Source organism: Phocoena sinus, chromosome 8 (assembly GCF_008692025.1).
Source record: "Phocoena sinus isolate mPhoSin1 chromosome 8, mPhoSin1.pri, whole genome shotgun sequence".
NCBI classification, from domain to species: Eukaryota; Metazoa; Chordata; class Mammalia; order Artiodactyla; family Phocoenidae; genus Phocoena; species Phocoena sinus.
Genome location: NC_045770.1, coordinates 84,321,567 through 84,343,454, shown reverse-complemented (window position 1 = coordinate 84,343,454; position 21,888 = coordinate 84,321,567). Strand labels below are relative to the sequence as shown.

The 21,888-nt window shown below is 41.7% G+C and overlaps 1 long non-coding RNA gene across 3 annotated transcripts in view; it reads right to left on the bottom strand.

The window, feature by feature from the left end:
• Window positions 1-4,826: 4,826 nt before the first annotated feature.
• The window catches only part of LOC116757606, a 51,942-nt gene continuing 34,880 nt past the window's right edge, over window positions 4,827-21,888 (bottom strand). For 2 of the 3 annotated variants that reach the window (XR_004351030.1, XR_004351032.1), the window contains one exon: window positions 15,364-15,493. This is a non-coding gene — a long non-coding RNA (uncharacterized LOC116757606). Of the gene's footprint in view, window positions 6,354-15,330; window positions 15,494-21,888 lie in introns of those variants that run through there. The other variant, XR_004351031.1, reaches the window with a different exon arrangement.

Genomic DNA, 21,888 nt, shown 5'->3' with positions numbered 1-21,888 from the left:
GAGATTTTCTCAGTAATTTTTTCATTCTCATTACTCTGGAAAACTATTCCTCCCATCCCCCAAAACAGGTACAAATCCCCAAATTCCAAGTTCTTAAGCTATTAGCTAGAGCATGGGCTTTGAGACCGATTTATACCTGCAGCCCAGGTTGCTCTACCCCTCCTGATGTTTTAACAGTCATCTTGAACCTCTCTCTCCATCTCCATTAGTGACAATTCCATTCTTTTATTTGCTGGAGCAGAAAACTTTGGGGTCCCTCTTGTCTCCTGGCCTTTTGTTTTGCTTTGTTTTTCTTATACCCCTGTCCAGTCTGCAGGGAAATCCTATTGGCTATACCTTTGAAATATATCCAAGCCAATTTGACCCTTTTAAATTAACTACTCTCGTTGCTACTCCTTGGCTATGACCATCTCTTTCCTGGTTATTACAATATCCCCTTCATTGTTCCCCCTTGTTTTATCCTGATCATTTCAGTCTATTTCAAACACATCAAGAAGATGAGCCTGTTTAGGTGTACAAGTCAGATCATGTCAGAAACCTCCAGCTACCTTTTGGGAATTCCCTGATGGTCCAGTGGTTAGGACTGAGAGTTTTTACTGCCAAGGGTAGGGGTTCAATCCTTGGTTGGGGAACTAACATCCAGCAAGCTGTGCAGTGCAGAGGAAGAAAGAGAGAGAGAAAGAAAGGAAAGAAGGAAGGAAGAGAGAGGGAAAGAAAGAAAGAAAGAAAGAGAGAGAAAGAAAGGAAGAAAGAGAGAGAAAGAAAGGAAGAGAGAGAGAGAAAGAAAGAAAGGAAGGAAGGAAGGAAGAGAGAAAGAAAGAAAGAAAGGGAGGAAGGGGGAGAGAGAGAGAAAGAAAGGAAAGAAAGAAGGAAGGAAGAGAGAGAGAGAGAGAAAGAAAGAAAGAAAAGAAAGAAAAAGAAAGAAAGAAAGAAAGAAAGAAAGAAAGAAAGAAAGAAAGAAAGAAAGAAAGAGAGAAAAAGAAAGGGAGAAAGAAAGAGAGAAAGAAAAGAAACCTCCAGCTAACTTTCACCTCCCTAGAAGGTTTCCCTGCTGGGGCTTTTGCAGACACAGGCGCTCTGCCCCGCCACCGGCTGCGTTCCCTCCTGCTCCCCTCCTCCTTCGCCTCACTTCCACCACCCTGGGTCTTGGCTGTTCCTCCAACACCATCACAGGCACACTCCTGCCTCAAAGCCTCTGCCCTTGCCCTTCCCCCAGCCTGGAAGGTTCTCTCCCCAGATGCACACCTGTCTCATACTTTTGGTTTCTCCATATCTTTGCTCAATTGTCACCTTCTTAGTGACACCTTCCCCGACGATCCTTTCCAAAATTACAGCCTCCCCATCCCAACCTATCCTCCTCTTCCATTTTATTTTTTTTCCTATATAAGGCTTATTGCTGTCTAATACACTTTATGTTTTACTTGCCTGTCTGGTTTATCATCTGTCTGCCCAGTGGACCGTGAGCTCCATGAGGGCAGGGATTTTGATCTGTTTTCTTCACTCTGGTGTCCCCAGTTCCTAGAACAGTGCCTGGCCTGTCAACTGCTCCATTAATATTTACTGAGTCCAATTAAACGTAGAGCTGGGTCTCAAGCTGGGCTCTCCCACTTAACAGCTGTGCAAGTACGAGCAAGATACTTAATCTCTTTGAATGTGTGAAATATATGGGGCCATGCTTGGCTTCCAGTAATTTCAATAAATATTTACTTTCTTGCCTTCTCCCAATTTGAGTAATGCCAAGAAGCCATTTCAAATGCTAGAAATACAAGGAACTTCTTTTTCTCACTTTATTTCTCTTCTCTTCTTTACCTTTCATCCTCTTTTGATTCCTTACTCTCATCCTTGTTCTTACTAAGTCTGCTGAAATAATGCACATGACATAGAAGGAATGGTGGAGGACCCCATGCTGCCAGTTGTAACTGTTAGACATCAGCCCAATACACTGCTGATGGGAAAAGAGGCCAGAGATGAATATTGGAACCCAAAGCTGTTATAGAGGTGCAGTTTTCATAGCAAACTTGACAGTTTCTCTGTGCCATTCTGGAGAACACAGGAAAGATATTCAGAAGCTGGACCATATCCAAAAGAGGCATTTAAAATAAATCAGGTGATTAGGAGAAGGAATTGCTGTGCGAAACCTTCCTTTCTTCTCCACCCCACCTCAACACCCCGCAAAATTGGGTGCAGAATGGTGAAAATGGAAAAGGAACAATAGCAAACCCTCACATCACACTTGCACGTGCCAGGCTCCGTGCCATGCACGTGATATAGATTAACCTGTTCAACCCACAGCTATCTTAGAAGGTAGATACTATGATGATGCTCATTTTGCAGATGGGGACATCGAGGCACAGAGAGGATAAGTAATTTCCCCAAGGTCATACAGTTGGTAAATGGCAGAACTGAGATTCACTCTTAGCAGATGACGAACGCAAAGTGGGACTCAAGTCTCAAACAGTTATACCGATCACATGGATGTCGACTTGCTCATCAAACTCCAGACATGCTTATGTGTCTGATAAGCTGTCACCCTGAATACTCTTTCTCGGCCAAGCACTGCTCCGTGCTCTGCAGCCTGGCCACCATTTGGTCTAGCAGGCCAGGTGAGCATGAACTGACCCGAACAACATTTGCTTCTTCTTCTCTCTGTCCAAATCCTGTGAGAGTCCCATCATAACTCGGTTTCTCAGTGAGACTTTCCCTACTAATGCCATATGGTGATTCATCTTTCTGCTCGCTGGTCATCCACGTGTTTTTGCCTATAGCATCCATCTTGACATGTGCTGGAACTTTCCTTTAGCACTCTGTACAGTTGCTACTTTTGGCTGCCTGTTTCCTGTCACATCTTTTCAAGAAGATGGCACGTCCTTCTAGCCAAGGGCATGTGCTTCCTTTATGTATTTTCCCACCAAATGCTTGCTGACTTGAAGCTTTTATGACTAATCCATGAAGAGCGGGTTACTGAGGGAAATGTGATGCTGTGGTGACATCTACAGTGTGGTACTTATGAGCCTGGGTTTGGAGGTTTACAGGTGTTGATTCCCATCGTGGCTCTGCCAGCTCATGGTGGCCTGCTCGTGTTACCTCCAAAACATCTGTCTCCTCATGGGAAGATGAGGGCTGTTATGAAGGTTAGCCCAGAAAAATGTAACACATCCTTAGGAAGATGTCTGGCACAGAGCAAGCGCTCAGTGAACAGTAACTATTATTTTTCTTGTCCCTAATCTTTGACGTTTATATCAAAGAGAACAATGACCTTCTGGAATATGTTCCCTGGTGAAACTGTCTGAGGCTTCCTGGACCATGAACCTGTCCCACTACAGCATTTCAAATGACCTTATATTAAACTGGATTGTGGGGCCTTCCTCCCCTTGAAACTATGGAACACTCGTTATTAAACATTCAGGACCAAGGATTCTAGGGAATGGCTGTGAGATTGCATGGAAGGGATAAAGGGAAGGCTTTTGATTATTTCCTTATTTTTACTTTTCATCTGGCCTTCCTTTGCTTCTTTCCTCCCTTCCTTCCCCTCAAATTTTGAAGGCTTATTATGAAAACGAACTGAAAGGTGAAGGAAATTTTCGATATACTTAGGTATATCGTGTAGATATTTATAGATTCTTTCAAGTCTTCAACATTTAAAACTTGGGTTTACTGTTCTCAGTAGAACATCACTGGTTGATTCTTGCTGGCTCACCCTATGTTTATATAATATAGCTGTAACATGAGGCAAAACTTTCTCTTAAAATGTTGACTCTTCATTTAACCTTTCAGATGTGTATTCTTAGATGCCGAATTACAACTGCTCGAGTTCAAAGATCATCTCTGCTTATATTTTCTTTATTTCATTAATTCACAAGTATTTATTGGGTTCCTGATATGTGTCAATTACAGAGATGGAAAAATCAGTAAGATATGGGCCCTTCTCTCAAGAAACTTACATCTACCTACAATATGATCTGCTGAATCATAATAACCTATTGTTATAGATGACCTTGATTTCCATGATGCATTTGAATACTGTCCCTATTTAGAAACACTGGGAAAGCTCTTATCTGCCAAAGGGGCATTTATGTGTATGTGTGTGTGTGTGTGTGTGTGTGTGTGTGTGTGTGTGTGTGTTTTCACTGCCCCAAAATAATTTTTTGGTGCTTCAGGTAACCTTTTAAAAAAGTCCTAGGGGGTTTCCCTGGTGGCGCAGTGGTTGAGAGTCTGCCTGCCAGTGCAGGGGATGCAGGTTCGAGCCCTGGTCGGGAAGATTCCACATGCTGCGGAGCAACTGGGCCCGTGAGCCACAGCTACTGAGCCTGCGCGTCTGGAGCCTGTGCTCCGCAACAAGAGAGGACACGACAGTGAGAGGCCCGCGCACTGCGATGAAGAGTGGCCCCCGCTCGCCGCAACTGGAGAAAGCCCTCACACAGAAATGAAGACCCAACACAGCCAAATAAATAAATTTATTAAAAGAGTCCTCAAGTCCAACTTATGGTTTGGGAAGATATGTCTACTTAGGTTTCCTATAATGTTTTGTATTACAGTATTATAGGCTAGATTATTAAAATTTCTTAGTTGTTTCCATAGTTTTGAAATGCAAAAGTGTTCTCATACCTCTTGAGTATTTTTTTATAAACTAATCCTTTTGTTCTCAGAAAATTTTTGTAGAATGGATAAATAGACCCATAGGAAAATTTAAAGACTCTTAGTCTCTCACGCAATTGAAAATATTTTACCCAGCTATGTTATTTATTATTTTATAAATTTTAATAATGTTTAATTGTTTCTTATTTGCTTTTCTAGGTGATACTTGTTATTTTCCATTAATGAAAATTAGTTATTTTCTAAACTTTATTTCTCTTATTTATGTTTTTTGCATTGTATAGAACAAGGTTTCTCAAACTCAGCACTATTGATACTTTAGGCTGGAGAATTCTTTCCTGTGAGGGCTGTGCATTGTAGGATGCTTAACAGAATCCCTGGCCTCTACCCACTAGATACCAACAGCTTTCCCAAAGTTGTGACAACCAAAAATGGCTCCTGACGTTGTCAAATATCCTCTGGGAAGCAAAATTACCACCAGCTGAGACCCACTGGTCTAGAATTTCCAAAATATAGTATAATGATAACTGTGATATGGGCATCCCTAGTTTATTTCTGATTTTACAGGAAGTAATGCTTCCATTATTATGTTTTTCCATTAATATATCAGTTTAACATAGGTAGTCTTTGTGAAATGAAGGAAATAGAATTTTACTCATATCCTAAAATAAATAAAAGGTAAATATGCAATGAATATTGATTGGTGATAATGCAGGATAATTCCTTGCGGTCAAAAAGGATTAGTACAATTCAGTGGACCCTTTAGGACTAAGGCTGGGTGGGGAGTATGTGTGTGTGTGTGTGTGTGTGTGTGCGTGTGCATGTGTGTGTGTGAAAAAGTTGGGTAGAGAGTGTCTGTTGTGTAACTTTTGATTCTAGACACTTGATCATAGAAGCAGAAAAGAATCCGTGCTAAGAGAACACAGCCAAGCCTTTCACACGAAACCAAATACTGGATTATTGCTGTAGTTGAGAAATAGCCCCCAGGTATTTTGAGTACATGAGTTCTTTAGCCACTACTTTCAAATGATAATTTATAGCTCTTTTTGTTTTTCTGAACTTATTTTATTAGGCTTTGGCTCTCAACATTTCAAATATAATAATGAAGTTGAGAGTCCCTGTTAGTAGCTTCTAGTGGCCTTGAGAAGTCTGCTTCTGTGACTGAGGTGATGATGGCAGACTTGGCAGGGAGCTGGGAGGTTCTGGTCAAACCTTCAAAAACAGCCTGCAGTAGAGGCCACAGACAGACGGCACAGGTGAGAGGAAGCATAAATTCTACGCCTTCGCTGCTTAGACTCCACTTGGCCTGAAGGGCCTCCCTCTGTGGGGGGCTCAGAGGCCCCCCTGGGCTGGCGGATTTATGTCAGCAAGAGCAGCGCAGTAGAAAGAGATTAAGAACACTTTCAAAGGGTGAGGGAGTGGGCTGCTCCTTGGGCTGAGCGATCTGGGACAGAGCTCAGTCTGTGAGGACCTGGGCTGGTGCCAGTGAAGGGAGTAGGGCAGGCCTGAGGAATGGAAGGTCACGGGCCAATTGGGTGTTGTGATAATTATATCCTTGTTTCCTTGAAGGTACCAGCGTCCTTGATTTTCCAGCTTCAAAGAGAGCTGCCTCTGAAGTAGGGGGACGTTCACACCTGCTTTGCTGCAGTGATTTCTGCCTTCCTGGCTGCAGACTCAACAAGACAACAATAGTTCTGTGGACATTTTCAAGGCCACGTTCATAAACCAAGCATGGGAAGCTTCTCTTTCACCCTTTCTTCCTAAATGAAAATGAAAAATTAGTGTACCCCATGAGAATTCAGCAATGAACCCAATTTAATGGTTTTACTTTAAATTCAGATACTTAGGAGTTTAGGTGCTCTAAATCATTGCCCCACTCCCCTTATCCTTGCTCCCTCCGATTCTCCCCCATCCCAAAGGGGCTATCACAGGACCAGACATCAGGTAATTGCTAGAGGTGTCAGTATACAATACACTGGGAATGTTTTGGTTTTTTCTTTTCCTCTATACCGTTCGTCTTCAGAGAAGCTGTGCCAACAATAGTTAAGAAGTACAAGCTTAGTTCTACCTTCCGTATTTTCCTTATGGCACTTAGATTTCCATAAGTCCTTTCAAGAGGGGAGAGAAGTTGTTGACATTGCTGCTGTTTTAAGTGGTACTCTGCTTGTCTGCCTGGTGCAGAGAATAGGATCTAAAAGTGGGCTTTCCACTGACTAAATATATATTTGCTGTCTCCCACCTCATCTTTCTACTGATCATCTGGACCCTCCCATCATTAAATGTGCAAATTTAAAACCACATTTTGATTAATAAATTCCCTTTGTTAAAAAGCCGATGACTGGTTTCTGGCACATAAAACTTTTCCAAGAGGTAGACTGGATATTACACATAACTCCCTAGATCCTGAGTTCTAATGTTTCTCTGGAAACATTGCCATCAGCTCTGGAAACCAAACCTTCCTTCCCTACACAAAGGCAGGTGCTGGTCAAAACCTGGAGAGTAGAAAGAGGGAAATGTAGTCTATTTTTGAAGCCGGTTCTTGTTCTGACCCTTGACAGTGATAAACGGTGGTCCCATATACAAAATATTCCCTAACTCTTCTTAACTTTTGCTCTGAGATTGTGCAAAAACACAGTGTTATGTTGATGAATTCCCAACTTAGTGATATATAAGTAACTGGAGTCTTTCTTCATTGAAACATGCAGTCTGTCTCTCTTCCTCTCTGCCTCCACCCTTCTCTTTCTCTATCTCCATTGTACTAAGAGTTTTCCACTTCCAAAGATCAGGAGTAATGACTGCTATGATACCTGGGAGGAGCAAAAGCTCCGCCCAAAGTCTGCTCCTACCTGTCACTCGGGACCCTGGGATTCTGAGCTCTTGCCTGTGATTTAATAATGAGACCCAATGGGGCAGCCCAGGTGCTGTATATCATACCCTTGTTGATTGCCAAGGGAACATTTAATCTGTTGGCTTTATTCAGTTATGCTAGTCTGGCAAATGTACCTGGAGCTATAAATTATTTAGAGGTTTAATTTATTTGGTGTAGAAGGAACTCTCTTATACCTTAGTTATCGAATAGCAGAAGATGAAAAACCACTTTGTTGGCAAATCATAAAAACTTTAACAGACTTGTGCCTTAAAGAGTAAAAGAGACTTTCCTGACCTTAAAAGTATAACAGGGATCCAAACAAGCACTGTTAACACATTATCCCCTGAGATAAAAATTATGGTATAAATTCCTTCGGATAATAAGTGAAATGTGAAACAAATGCTTTCCATCGGATGCTAACAGATAACTACTTTGAAGTTAATACAAGTGTAAACTGCCAACGAGGGGTCAGAAGGGGCGTAGTAGGGGTCTTTGTCATAGCGCTCTTCTCTGTTATAATGTACTTCCATTATAAGGACCCAGGTGAGGGAGATATTTTAAATTGCAGGAAAATATGATACAACCTAAACCTTATTAGTATACAAATGACTACCTAATAATGAAACATGTCATTGTCTTATTTATTCTTTGACCTTGTACTTAGCACATTTCATTAAAATAGAAACTCAGCACATGTTTCATTAAAATAGAAACAAATAGCAAAAAGTTATCTTGTGGAACAACCACTATCACATCAGATTAGGTCTCCTACCCTCCAACTGTTTCATCCATTCTCTTGATGAAAAAGGGTTGATCTGAAGCAAAAATAAACAATCTATAGCAACACAAAAATATAAACAATAGGAGTACAGAAATTCTTTGTAAATGTTTTCTAACTGTTTTGTTTTAAAGATACTTCCGGAATCAGGTGACATTACTAGGCTTTTGTGTACCATCATCCAAATATTTAAACAATTTTCAGGAGTACAGAAATTCTTTGTAAATGTTTTCTAACTGTTTTGTTTTTAAAGATACTTCCGGAATCAGGTGACATTACTAGGCTTTTGTGTACCATCCATCCAAATATTTAAACAATTTTCCTTTCTCAGTGGGAAGCAGCAGAGTTTTTAAGCTAAGAATGCTATTTCTGCAGTCAAGCAGCGTGGGTTTGAATTCTTGACTTTTATTAGCTGTGTAACGTTAGAGAAATTATTTAACTTCTCTGTGCCACAGCTGTCTCATCTGTACAATAGGGATACTACCTTTCTCATAGAGTTCTTATGCGGTGAAGTCATAAAACAGCACCGGACATATAATAACTGCTTGATAAATGTTAAATTGTTGCTACTAATCATCCACTACGTGCTTTGGATTCACTTCCTCATATTCATATAATAAACAATTCTACGAGTAGTTATTATTCCATTTCACTGGAGAGGACATTTACTCCTGGACCCAGAGTTAAGCAGATATAATTCGAACTCAGGTCTGTAAGTCTCTGTGGCAGGTTCTGATTCCTGGCGCCGACTCCGAGACAGAGATCTTGGTGCCGGAAGCTTAAGGGGAGTGCTCGGGGGCAACACCTGTGGGCCAAGGGAGAAGATGCTCTGTGATGCAGCACATGTGCATCACCCTACAGGATGAAAGGCCACTCTAACAGAGCTCCACCACTGGCCTGGCCCTTCAGAGTTGGACCCCACTGGGGCAAGGGGTTGGCCTGTTAGTGGAATCTGCAGTCCTTGTATGTAGCCTGCCCCCAACAGGGGTGTGGGTTTGGGCAAAGCAGCTCTCTTCAGCCAAAGGCTATCTCCAGAGAGGGTCTCCGCTGAAGAACCAGCGGCAGCCAACGCTCCCAGCAGCTGGGGGCATAAGCACTTCAGTCTCGAGGTGGGGATCTAAGCAGTGGATCAAGGGGTCCACACTGCCTCCATCTTTGGAGGGTGTTCAAGGTCATCTGATGGCCCATGGCGGTTGTGATCCTACTTCTTTTGCCCAGAATCTCTCAGACCCCGTCCGTGTTGGGGAGTTCGGGAAGCATGTGGATGGACTGTTTCTGTGAACTACAGAAGGTGCCTGGTGACTTGAGACAGCACAGCTGCTGCTAACCAGCATCAAAACCAAGTAAATCACCCATAGGAACTGACTGCCGTGGTTTATGGTCTGTACAGCTGGCTATAAGAGCGGTCATTTGAAAATGCTTAAATAGCACAAATTTTTAAAAATCCAATCTTCTAGCAAGCATTTTTTATGGTGTTTATGTCATGATCCATAGGCTAGAACTACAGAATTTTAAAACCAGAAGGGGCCTGAGAGATCCCACTCCTCCATTTGGGTTGGGGTGGCGGGGAGTGATTTAGTCAAGGTCACATAGCAAGTTAACAGTTACACACAATGGGATTGGGACCATAAGCATGAAAATTGATATTCTCAAGTAGAGGCTAGCTGTTTGCCAACTGCAAAGAAATTATAAAAACAAATTCTTGGCTGAAAACTTGAAAGGATAGGTTTGGAATGTTATCTTAATGCACACTACAATCTTGAAGTTTCTTGTCATATCCTAGATAAAGTACTGTGTTTATATTTTATTCATTTCCATGCAGAATGGCTTCGAAAACTAAATGCCAAGAATTCTCACTGACATTGCGTGGTTCGCATTTCATTGATTCTATTTTGTTATTTTACTGTTTTATGATGAAAACTGTCCTCTACTCCTAGCACTGTAGTTTTTTCTCTATATAATTGACACAGTGACAAATACTGTTGCGTGCTAGCAGTCTTTGAAGACAGAATTTTAGATTGAGAGTGGAGTCTTATCTTAAAATACTTTCAGAAAACATATCAGACACACGGAGCTGTCAGTTTTAAAGCTGTATCACCAATTTATGTTAACTTATTATCTCAATATCCTCTGGCATATGGATACATCCATAACCACGAAGATTAGTGCTCAGTCAAAAAGAAAAAAAAAAAGCTTTAATTTTTCATTACCCCTTCAGTACACTACCTGGCTGGAGTTAGACATTTAAAAATCCCATATGATTGTTCAGCTCTTCAGAGACGTTAACCCTTACATTTCCAGCAGAAAACCTACTGAACAGTGTTTGATGATTAGGAATAGTGGCAGTTTCGAGTTAAGGTTCAGAGCACAGAGACTGCAAATCCATACTTCCTGGGGTCAAAGCCTAGTTTCACCAGCTGTATGAGGTATAAAGTGCTTAGAACAGTGTCTACTCACAAAAGTGCTGAGTTGATGCTGTATGATCAAAATATGCTTTTTAAACTAGAGGACTGAGCCATTACAAGGAAAGTTAAAGATGAAGATTAAAAACTAGATACACTTAGTTTTCAATCTTTGACGTGTTCAATTCTCGATGCTTACAATGGAGCTCCTGGGTGAAATAGAATCATAAGCCTAGTTAGACCATACGTTTAGATTCTAAAGGTTTACGCCACGACCTGATACACATAATACATGAAACAGTAAATTCCCCATTTTTAACTAGAAGACATTTGATTCTGGAAGTCACTGTTCTAATAGTGAGCTCTAGAAAAATCATTCTCAACTTGTAGCTCCATGAAAGCAGTGACTATGCCTATCTTGTTCACCATGCTATGCCCAGGATTTTGCACACTGCCATACAGTAGGAACTTAGTATGTGTAGAATGACTGACTGATTGACTATAAGAGGCAATGCACTTTATTTTTTTATAATTGCTTTACATTGTTGGGTTAGTTTCTGCTGTACAACAAAGTGAATCAGCTATATGTATACATATATCCCCATATTCCCTCCCCCTTCAGCCTCCCTCCCACCCTCCCTATCCCACCCCTCTAGGTGGTCACAAAGCACGGAGCTGATCTCCCTGTGCTATGTGGTTGCTTCCCACTAGCTATCTATTTTACATTTGGTAGTGTATATATGTCCATGCCGCTCTCTTACTTCATCCCAGCTTCCCCTTCCACCCTGAGTCCTCAGGTCCATTCTCTACGTCTGTGTCTTGTTCCTGCCCATGCCACTAGGTTCATCAGTACCGTTTCTTTAGATTCCATATATGTGTTGTTAGCATACGGTATCTGTTTTTCTCTTTCTGACTTACCTCTCTCTGTATGACAGACTCTAGGTCCATCCACCTCACTACAAATAACTCAATTTCGTTCCTTTTTATGGCTGAGTAATATTCCCATTGTATACATGTGCCACATCTTTATCCATTCCTCTGTTGATGTGACATTTAGGTTGCTTCCATGTCCTGGCTATTGTAAATAGTGCTGCAGTGAACATTGTGGTACATGTCTCTTTCTGAATTATAGTTTTCTCAGGGTATATGCCCAGTAGTGGATTGCTGGGTCATATGGTAGTTCTATTTTAGTTTTTTAAGGAACCTCCATACTGTTCTCCATAGTGGCTGTATCAATTTACATTCCCACAACAGTGCAAGAGGGTTCCCTCTTCTCCAACACCCGCTCCAGCATTTATGCTTGTAGATTTTTTGATGATGGCCATTCTGACCGGTGTGAGGTGATACCTCACTGTGGTTTTGACTTGCATTTCTCCAATGATTAGTGATGTTGAGCATCCTTTCACGTGTTTGTTGGCAATCTGTATATCTTCTTTGGAGAAATGACTATTTAGGTCTTCTTCCCATTTTTGGATTGGGTTGTTTGTTTTTTTGATATTGAGCTGCTTGTATATTCTGGAGATTAATCCTTTGTCAGTTGCTTCTTTGCAAATATTTTCTCCCATTCTGTGGGTTGACTTTTCATCTTGTTTATGGTTTCCTTTGCTGTGCAAAAGCTTTTAAGTTTCATTAGGTCCCATTTGTTTATTTTTGATTTTATTTCCATTACTCTAGGAGGTGGGTCAAAAAGGATCTAAGGCAATGCCCTTTAATTCATAGAATTTTAGAGTTAGAAGGGGTCACCTGCTAATGATGTCACAAATAAGGAACCTGAGGATAAATGACTTAGAACTAATTATATGATTAGCTGTGAATAGAACCAGGATCCAAGATGTTGACTTCAGGCCTTGGAGACTCAAATAAGTTATTGCCTTCTGCAGTATTTTTGCAAAAGGTATTCTTAGAAACACCAGTCTCTTGGGATATTCATGGAGTAAAGAGTGGAAGGAGTTGTTCTGTGGGCAAAAAATTGGGGGAAATGTAGGCTTAAAACAATTAAACTGTGGATCTCAGCATTTGGAAGAGGGTTTGGCCATAACGCTCCCCCCCCCTTTTTTTTTTATTGGAGTATAGTTTCTTTACAATATTGTGCTAGTTTATACTGTACAGCAAAGTGAATCAGCTATATGTATACAAATAGCCCCTCTTTTTTGGATTTCCTTCTCATTTAGGTCACCACAGAGCACTGAGTAGAGTCCCCTGTGCTATACAGTAGGTTCTCATTAGTATCTATTGTATACATATAGTGTATATATGTCAATTCCAATCTCCAATTCTCCCAACACCCCCTTTCCCCCTTGGTATCTGTACGTTTGTTTCTAGGTCTGTGTCTCTATTTCTGCTCTGTAAGTAAGACTCTCTATACCAGTTTCATAAAACCCCTTTGAAGGGAGCATAGTTTTGAACTGATGGTCCATAGGAGAAGGCTGACCAGTAGCTTCAGCAAATACTTATCATGCACCTATACTTCATGCAAGTATCATGATACGAGCTATACAAAGAGTTAAAGTGAGTTAGACACCAAAGAGTTCCTGGGGCGTTATATTGGTGGTGGGCGTGGGGGTAAGAGCGGGTGGCAGGGGTGACAGCATGTTATGAAAAGGCACAAATAACTTCAGACTATGTCTGAATTTGGGAAGTGTCATGAGAAAGCCTCAAATAAAATGCTATGGGGATTCAAAGGTCAGAGTTCCATGGAAGAAACAGCATTTGAGATGAATCTTGAAAGATGGATGTGAACTCCTTTAGTAAATGTCTGCTGACTTTGTTTAGCTGAAAATGACTTTATTTTACTCTTATTTATGAAGTGTAGCTTTTCTGGATGTGCAATGGATAGTTATTTCCCTTCAACACTTTGAATAATTATTTCACAGACTCCCTGCATCCACAATTACTCTTGATAAGCCTGACAGTCTAATTGTTAGTCCTTTGCAGGTGATCTTTCTTTTCTCTCAGGCTGCTTTTAAGGTTTTCTCAGTGTCTTTGGGGTTCTCCAGTTTCCCTGTAACATGTCTAAAGCATAAATTTCTTGTTCATTTATCTTTCCAGGGATGTGCTGTATTTCCTAGATCTGTGGACTTAGGTCTTTCCATCGGTTCTGAAAAACTCTCAGCTACAGATATTATGTATCTTCCATTCTCTCTATCCTCTACTTCCAAACCTCCAATTAAATTTATATCAGAAGCTCTCATTCTATCTTCCATATCTTAAATTTCTCTTCATATTTTCCACTTCCTTTTTTTCCTGAGCTACATTCTGGATGTTTTCTTCAGATATTTCTTTAATTCACTAAGTATCTCTTCAGACATTTAACATGTTTATTAAATGTTTATTTTCAACCATTTTATTTTTGTCTCTTTTTTATTCTTTTTCAAATCTACCTGCTCATCCTTTGATGGTCCTTTTTCGCTTGGTTATCTTTGGTATTCCACTCCTTTTTTTAAAAAAAATTTATTTTATTTATTTTTGGCTGCGTTGGGTCTTCATTGCTGTGCATGGGGCTTTCTCTAGTTGCGGCGAGTGGGGGTTACTCTTTGTTGAGGTGCGTGGACTTTCATTGCAGTGGTTTCTCTTGTTGCGGAGCACGGGCTCTAGGTGCAAGGGCTTCAGTAGTTGTGGCGCACGGGCTTAGTTGCTCTGTGGCATGTGGGATCTTCCCGGACCAGAGCTCAAACCCGTGTCCCCTGCATTGGCAGGAGGATTCTTAACCACTGTGCCACCAGGGAAGTCCTCCTTATTTCTTTAAATCTGTCACACATAGACATTCTATGTTAGAAAGTCAACAAAATGTAGAGATGAAGAGTGCATACTCTAGAACCAACTGCCTGAATCCAAATTGTAGTTCTACCACTTAAGAAATGTTGACCTGGAACAAATTACTTAATCTCTCTGTCCCTCAGTTTTTTTCCTTTATAAAAAGGGGATGACAATAGTACTTGCTTTATAGAGTTGTTATGGGAATTAAATAAGTTAAAATTGGAAAAAAACACTTTACAATAGTGTCTAGCGCTTAATAATTGCTCTGTACACTTTTATAAATGAAAATATATATCCAAAGTTCTTGGGGTCTAAACTAGATGCTTGTTTTTCCATCAACTCACTCTCTCTTGGTGGTTTGCCTCCTTCTGTGCTTAGTGATCTTGGATTTGAACTCAAATTTGATGGCTCTTAATGGCCTACTGTGAAGATTTGTATTTGCTTCTGTTGGGAGCAGAAGGAAAACACCAACCTGAGACACTTCACCCCTTTTGGAGTGTCCTGGCCTAATGCAGAAGCGTCAGACCTTTGGCTTCCCCACTTTCTGATGCTTTAGAGTTCATACTGTGCTACAATGGCACTGGCCCTTAGGACAACCCAGTTTTCTTATTTTTTTAGCACTCTTGGCTCCCAGTTCTGGTTTCAGCTCATATTTGAGGGTAAGAGCTGTCCTAGACAATTACTTTACTACTTACAAGCCCAACAGTCCATTTAAAAAGTGATCCAGGGAATTCCCTCGTGGTCCAGTTGTTAGGACTCTGTGCTTTCACGCCGTGGCCCGGGTTCAGTACCTGGTTGGGGAACTGAGATCCCGCAAGCCCCATGGCCAAAACAGTAATCCAGTTCTTTTGTAGTTGGAAGGCCTTCTGAGTATCTAGTTATCTATACTGCCAGAAGCTACCTCCTGCTTTGAACCAGTCAGAATGGGTTACCTTATGCTGCAGCAAGAAACTACCTCCAGTGGCTTGGAAAAACAAAGGTTTATTTCTCATTTATGCTACACGTCCATCCCAGGTCAGCAGGGCCTCTGCTCTGTGTGATTCTTACTCAGGGATTCAGGCTGTTGGAGCTTTGACTATTGGAAGAACATCAGTGCTGTAATAGGGGAGAGAAAATACAGTGGCTGTTAAGGGCTTCCATCTGGAAGTGACACACATCAGTTTCATTCACTTTTAATTAGCCAAGGCAAGTCCTAGGGCCACACCTAACTCCAAGGAAGTGCTTAGGAAGGAAGAGAACTGAAAATATCAGTGAACATCACTAACAATTTCTACATGCTTTTTTCACCTAATATTATAAACATTCTTATGTTCTTATATAGATTTGGTAACTAATTTTTAAAAATATTATTATGAAGGTCTCAAACATAAAGAATTAAAAAGAATATTATAATATAATAATATACTTCAATTAAAAATGGTTAAGATGGTAAATTTTATGTTATGTGCTTTTTACCACAATTTAAAAAAACTTGATTGGATTAAATACAAATCATTTTGTTCTGAGGATTCTGATACATTTGTGTGATAACAAGAAATAAATGTAGCATTTATTTTCTATAAAAAAAAGTTTTGTACCTTGAGGGACTACGAAGTGAGTTCTGGAGAAAGAGGGCAAAGGGAAGATGTCTCTGAGAAGTGATGAGTCTGGGAGAAGAAATTCCCTGTCAGGAAAGAGTGCAAAGTCGTCTAGAGGGGGTATAGCCCCTGCCTCCTGGCGGTGCCTGGATGGGCAGCATCTAGTGGGGAGGGGCTGTTCGTGCTCCCAGGGAGGCCCAATCCCAGCCGCACCAGAGCCCCTCCTGGGCCCCAGGTGTACCTGCCCAGCCTGGAACAGACGGCAGGGGTTTGACCTCTTGCACATCGCTACTTATCAGCTCCTAGAGCAGGCCTTGGCAGCTGGTAGGTGTTCAGTAAATTTTTTTTTTTTTTTTTTTTTTTTGCGATACGCGGGCCTCTCACTGTCGCGGCCTCTTCCGTTGCAGAGCACAGGCTCCGGACACGCAGGCTCAGTGGCCATGCCTCACGGGCCCAGCCGCTCCGCGGCATGTGGGATCTTCCCGGACTGGGGTATGAACCCGTGTCCCCTGCATCGGCAGGCGGACTCTCAACCACTGCGCCACCAGGGAAGCCCAGGCAGCTTTCTTTTTAACTGACTATTTTCCTGAATCCTTTATAGTATGTTATGTAATACACTGTATTTGCAAATAAGCTATATTTACAAATAAACAGGAGGTATTTATTTACTAATGGATAAAGAATTTTCAGCATGTTACTCATGAACAGGGTAAGAGCTGTATCCTCCCCATGGACAGCCTTGGGTGTGAGTAGAATCTATGGTAAACCAACAGGACGCCCCACTTGCCTTACCAGGGCTTTGAGGCCACAGCTGCAGCGTAGGTAGAGGGTGAACACAGAAGGCTTGGGTTCCACTCCTAGCTCTGCCACCACCACATGGTCTCAGGTAAATCCTTCAGTCTCTTCAGTGAAACAAGTGTTGTGTTTAATGGTCCCTAAGAGAGGGCTGGAGTTCAGCCTATATGCACTGGGTCCAGCCATCCCAGTCGTTTCCAACTGGTCGGGTATCTACTATCCACTGGTTAAATATTTTGAATGTCATTCCTACTCTCAGGTCTCTTCCATGTGAGGACAAGTCTCTTGCAGGTCTGCAGGAGCCAGAGGTAATCTGGCTTCTCAGAAACAGAAGAATCACAGGAACTCATCCAAAGCATTAGCTTATCCTGATTATAAATATTACTCCTAATGACTCCAGAAGCAATTGCTATGTGCCATATAAAACTGTCTTCTTATCACTGACTCTGTGCTCCAGTTTTCCATTTTCTAACCTCCTCTAAACCTTTTCTCTGTTTACTGTAAAGTAATATTTTCCCTGGCTTCAAAACATGTGGACACATTCCCTATAGATGTGGAAAATAACAGGAGGCTTGAAGTTCACCTGAAGTTCACCAGAGCACCTGAAGTTCTCTCATGGAGTCTCACTGTTTCTCCTTGGGAGAAATCAAAACACAAAAGGAAGGTGCTGCTGTAGCCAGGGAGTCAAGGAGTAGTATGTGTTCTCTCATCGCCCCATACCTTTGCTAATGTTTCCTTTTCCTTTTCCTCTCTACACCCTTTCTTCTGGTGAGCTTCTACCCACCCTTCGATGCCCCAACCTATGGTTATTTTACTTCCATTACACGTGTACACCTCGCTGTTACAGAACTTAGCACTTTGTAATATAAGTATTATTTATAAGCGGACCTCCCAACTTGGAGAATCTATAGCCTCTGGAAAACCTGTGTTCTAACATCTAGCACGATACTCTTCCTTTTCTTTACAGTAGGTCCAATATTATCACCTATGCTCCTTTGGTCAGCCAGTCTGAGTCATACTGTTTGCCAGAACACAAAAGCAATGGCAGAAAGGGAGCCCAGAGCAGAATAAATAACATACACACCAGGACGCTTTCAACTCAGCTCACCAAACGGAAGCAGCTGCGGTACCGTGTGTTAACACTCAGAATGGCTTCTTTGCTCTAGATCTCATTGGCTGACAGCAACTGATGACACTCAAAAACTGGGACACCCACTGCAATTTTATTTTGGAAAATATCTCAGACATAAGTAGTGTTATAATGAATTGGTTTTGAGGGGGTAATCCTGAATATTAAAAGTATTTCCTGGTATTTGATGCTAAGAAGTTCCACTCTATCAACAGTAAATCTCCTTTATTTAAATTAGCTCGAGAGGCTTTCTGTTCCTGTGCCACCAGGCAACCCTATGGAAATAGTATGTCACCGGTATTAGTCAGTGTTCTCCAGAGAGAACCAAAAAGATGTCTATAGATACACAGAGAGAAATTGCAAGGAATTGGCTCACATGATTGTGGAGGCTGGCAAGTCCAAAATCTGCAGGGGTGGTAGGCCGTAGGCTAGAGACCCAGGGAAGAGGTGCAGTTTGAGTCCAAAGGCAGTCTGGTGGTAGAATTCCCTCTTCCTTGGGAAAGGTCAGTCTTTTTTCTACTGAGGACGTCAACTCCGTGGCAGAAACACACTCACGTTATAAAGGGCTATCTGCTTTACTCAAGTATTTAAGTGTTAATCTCAATTAAAACAATACCTTCACAGAAACATCTAGAATAATGTTGACCAAATATCTGGGTACTGTGGCCTAACCAAGTTGACACAGAAAATTAACCATCACACCCCTCATCTCTAATCTTTAGCAGTGGCTGCCTTGAGGACCACGTTGCAAACGATTTTGAAGCCACATCCAGATGTAACAGGAAATCACACTCTTATGAACTAGTAATGTCTGCTCTGAGCACAGAAGAGAGGACAGGCAGCCTGTGTCTTATATTTTCTATTCCTACAGTAGAAGTTTGGTTTGTGTTTATTGAATGAACAAGTGACAGATCTTGCCCATTTTGCCTTTAAAACTAGGACAAGCCGTGATTCAAGATGTGTTCAAATTGAATTGTTTGATATCAACCAGGCAAGCTGAGCAAATTCCCATGCTCCCTGTGTATATGCACAAGAATGCTCCCAACAGCTTCATTATCAACATCCCCAAACTAGAAATAACCAGAATGTTCACCAACAGTACGTGGGTAGATAAAAAGTGTGCTGTAATAAATATGAACTACAGCTACACACAACCCGGATGACTCTTACAAACAGGAGGTTGAGCAAAAAGAAGCCAAACACAAAAGAACAAGGCATGAATTCCATTTATAAAGTTCCAACACACAAAATTAAGCTCTATTCTATGTAGATGCACATTTAGGTGCTAAAATAATTATTTAAAAAAGCAAAGAAGTGATTCCCATAAAAGCTCTGATAGCTCTGATAAAAGCTTCTTGACTTGGGTGTTAGCTTTAAAACAACATGGTAAAATGTTTTCTCTGTATGAGTGTTAAACAATCAAAAAGTTAAAATTTTTTTCCTAAGGTCTCCTTATGCCAGTTCCTAAAAAGAGAAAACGGGCGGGTGCGGAATTAAAAGAAGCCGCAGCTAAAATAGAGTCAGCACAGGCCTGTAGGGGGAGCTCTTGCGCCCTCCATGCATCTTCAATTACTCCAGACCGGAAGGGACTACCCCTACACCTCTGCTGCATCTCCCACAGGAACCTGTTGCCTACTTCGCAAACCAACAGGAAGAAGAAAACTCCTCTCCCTGAAGGACAGCCCAGCCAATCCGAGGCTGTAGCAGTCCAACCAATGAGAAGCCTCCATACTTTGGATTCCCAGCTTCCTCCAATGGCTCCTTGGTTATTACAGGTCCTCCCAAGTCTCGCCTTTTCCCTATAAAAGCTAGTTTCCCTTCCTCGTTCCCTGGGTTTGCCTGTGGTCTTCCATAATTCCGTATCCCGGGTTGCAATTCCTCTGGCATTAATGAATAAACTCACTTTGCTGGTAAAATAATTGATGCTATTGCATTATTCAAGCTTGGGGTTCAAGGGAACCCCAAGAAACAGTGACCCAATCCCCACTTAGCCTCTGGCCAGAGAGACCAGTGCATTCACTCTCCAAACTACCTCCCCCCTAGTGTCTACTTTAGACCCTTTTCTGTGTTGCTTTTTCCCCCAGAACAAATGTCTCCATTTTAGTAGTGGTTAGATTTACAGTATAACAAATTTAACAGTTGAAAGCCCTAAAATTCATCCTCAGCAAAATTTGCAAAGCAGCTGCAAAAAAGATGAATGTCACTCATGGGATCAAAAGCCTAGAAGGATTTCGTGGAAAAGTTCAGCAGTGTGTGCATGCAAAGCCTATTCTAAACAGAAGGCTCAGTTAGACGATAGTGTCCCTCTGTCTCATTATGAGCTGGAAGTGCCTGGGATAACTGGGCTTTGGAAGGCTGCTGGTTCTTATGCAGAAATCCTGGTACAAAGGGCAGGCTCTCATGATCTGCCTTCCAGGATCCTAGGCTTAAAATTCAGAATTGAGCTTCAAGAGAGTTAGAGAAAAGGCAAAGTGATTTTAAGGGCAGGTGCTGGAGGTTTACTTTTTCCTCTTTTCATAGCTTTGAGTACTTAGAAATTTGTAGTTAAATATGCTCTCTTCCCTCTGGAAAACAGATTTCCATGCTCTCTCACCTCTGCCTGGGGAATAACAAATTTCATATGGAAACCTGAAAACCCAAAGAGAAATATGCAACGCTTCAGACACCTTGTGTCGGACTGGCTGTCACAGACCCTGGTTTGGGTCAGGCTGTTTAAGCTTCTCTGGAACAAGCATTTATCTACCGCAGGGTCATTTTATAGGTCCATTAAATCTACATTTTTCTCTTGGGCTCCTTTCCTCAGCTCCCCTCAACCCCACTCTAGTCACACACTCTAAAAACCCCCCTTAAGCCCCAGAAATAAATCTCTATAAACTGCCAAGCGTTCAATCAGGCTTTTACTATATCTCTTTGTAATTAGAATAAATTTACTGCTCAGAGAGATGGGGGAAATATGCAAGGTACTCCTTGGATAAATATACTGCAGTGAGAAAAGTAGAGGCTCTGTAAAAGTTATCTCTGTGAATTCAACAAGAATCAAGGTCACTGGAGCTGCTACATACCAGGGAATGTTAATTAATGGGCCTGCAGCTGGTGGTACCACTTGGCCACTCTGCTCCAGCTGCTTGCTCCATATTTCTCTCGTTTGGAGGACCATTCTTGGATCAAATCCCATCTCTTTTTTTTCCTCCAAGTACAAAAAGTACATAAGTCTATCCTGGAAGGATGCCAACCTTTCAGAGCACTAAGCTAAGTGTTGTTTCTTAGCTATTTTAATCTCCTTTTTAAAGAGAGGTCACTCTATCACCTCTGGAGCTGGATTACTTGCAATCGGTGTTCAAGCTGTGGCCTGAGGTCACCGTTCTGGCACTATCCACAGGGAGGTGTCCTGAAGTTGTAGAGCAGACGGGCACTTGTAACTTGCCCTCAAACTAAAGCGGAAGGCACCTGAAAAGATGCACCTATCTCTCTCCTCACTACGTAGTCTACATTTTAAGCCAGGCTGAAGGCAAGGTGAAAACGCAACCCAAGCACTCAATGGCTCAGAGCTGAAGAGGGAGAGAGAAACAGGAGAAAAGGAGAAAAGAAGAGAGACTGACAGGAGAGGCAGAAAGTATCAGGGTAGTTTATACCATTTAAATCTCTGGGAAGCATTAAATGAGACCAGGCACGTAAACCACTTAGCACAGTTAGCTGGGACACAGGCCAGCTATTGGTAATTAAAATAACTCCAGAGTTGAGGTAGAACAGACGTGTACAACATGGACCCGTCCCTGCACTGCCTTGGGACTGTATTTAGGCAGTGCGTTACTCTGGTTAAACCTGGACTTCGGAGTCAGAAAGATCTGCTTTTATGTCCCTGCTCAACCACTTAAGTAGCTGTGTGTCATTTGACTGCTTAGTTATCTCTTTATATCTCACCTTTCTCATCTGTATAATGGGGCTAATTATAGTATCTGCTTCAAGGCTACTGAGCAGATTTAATGAAA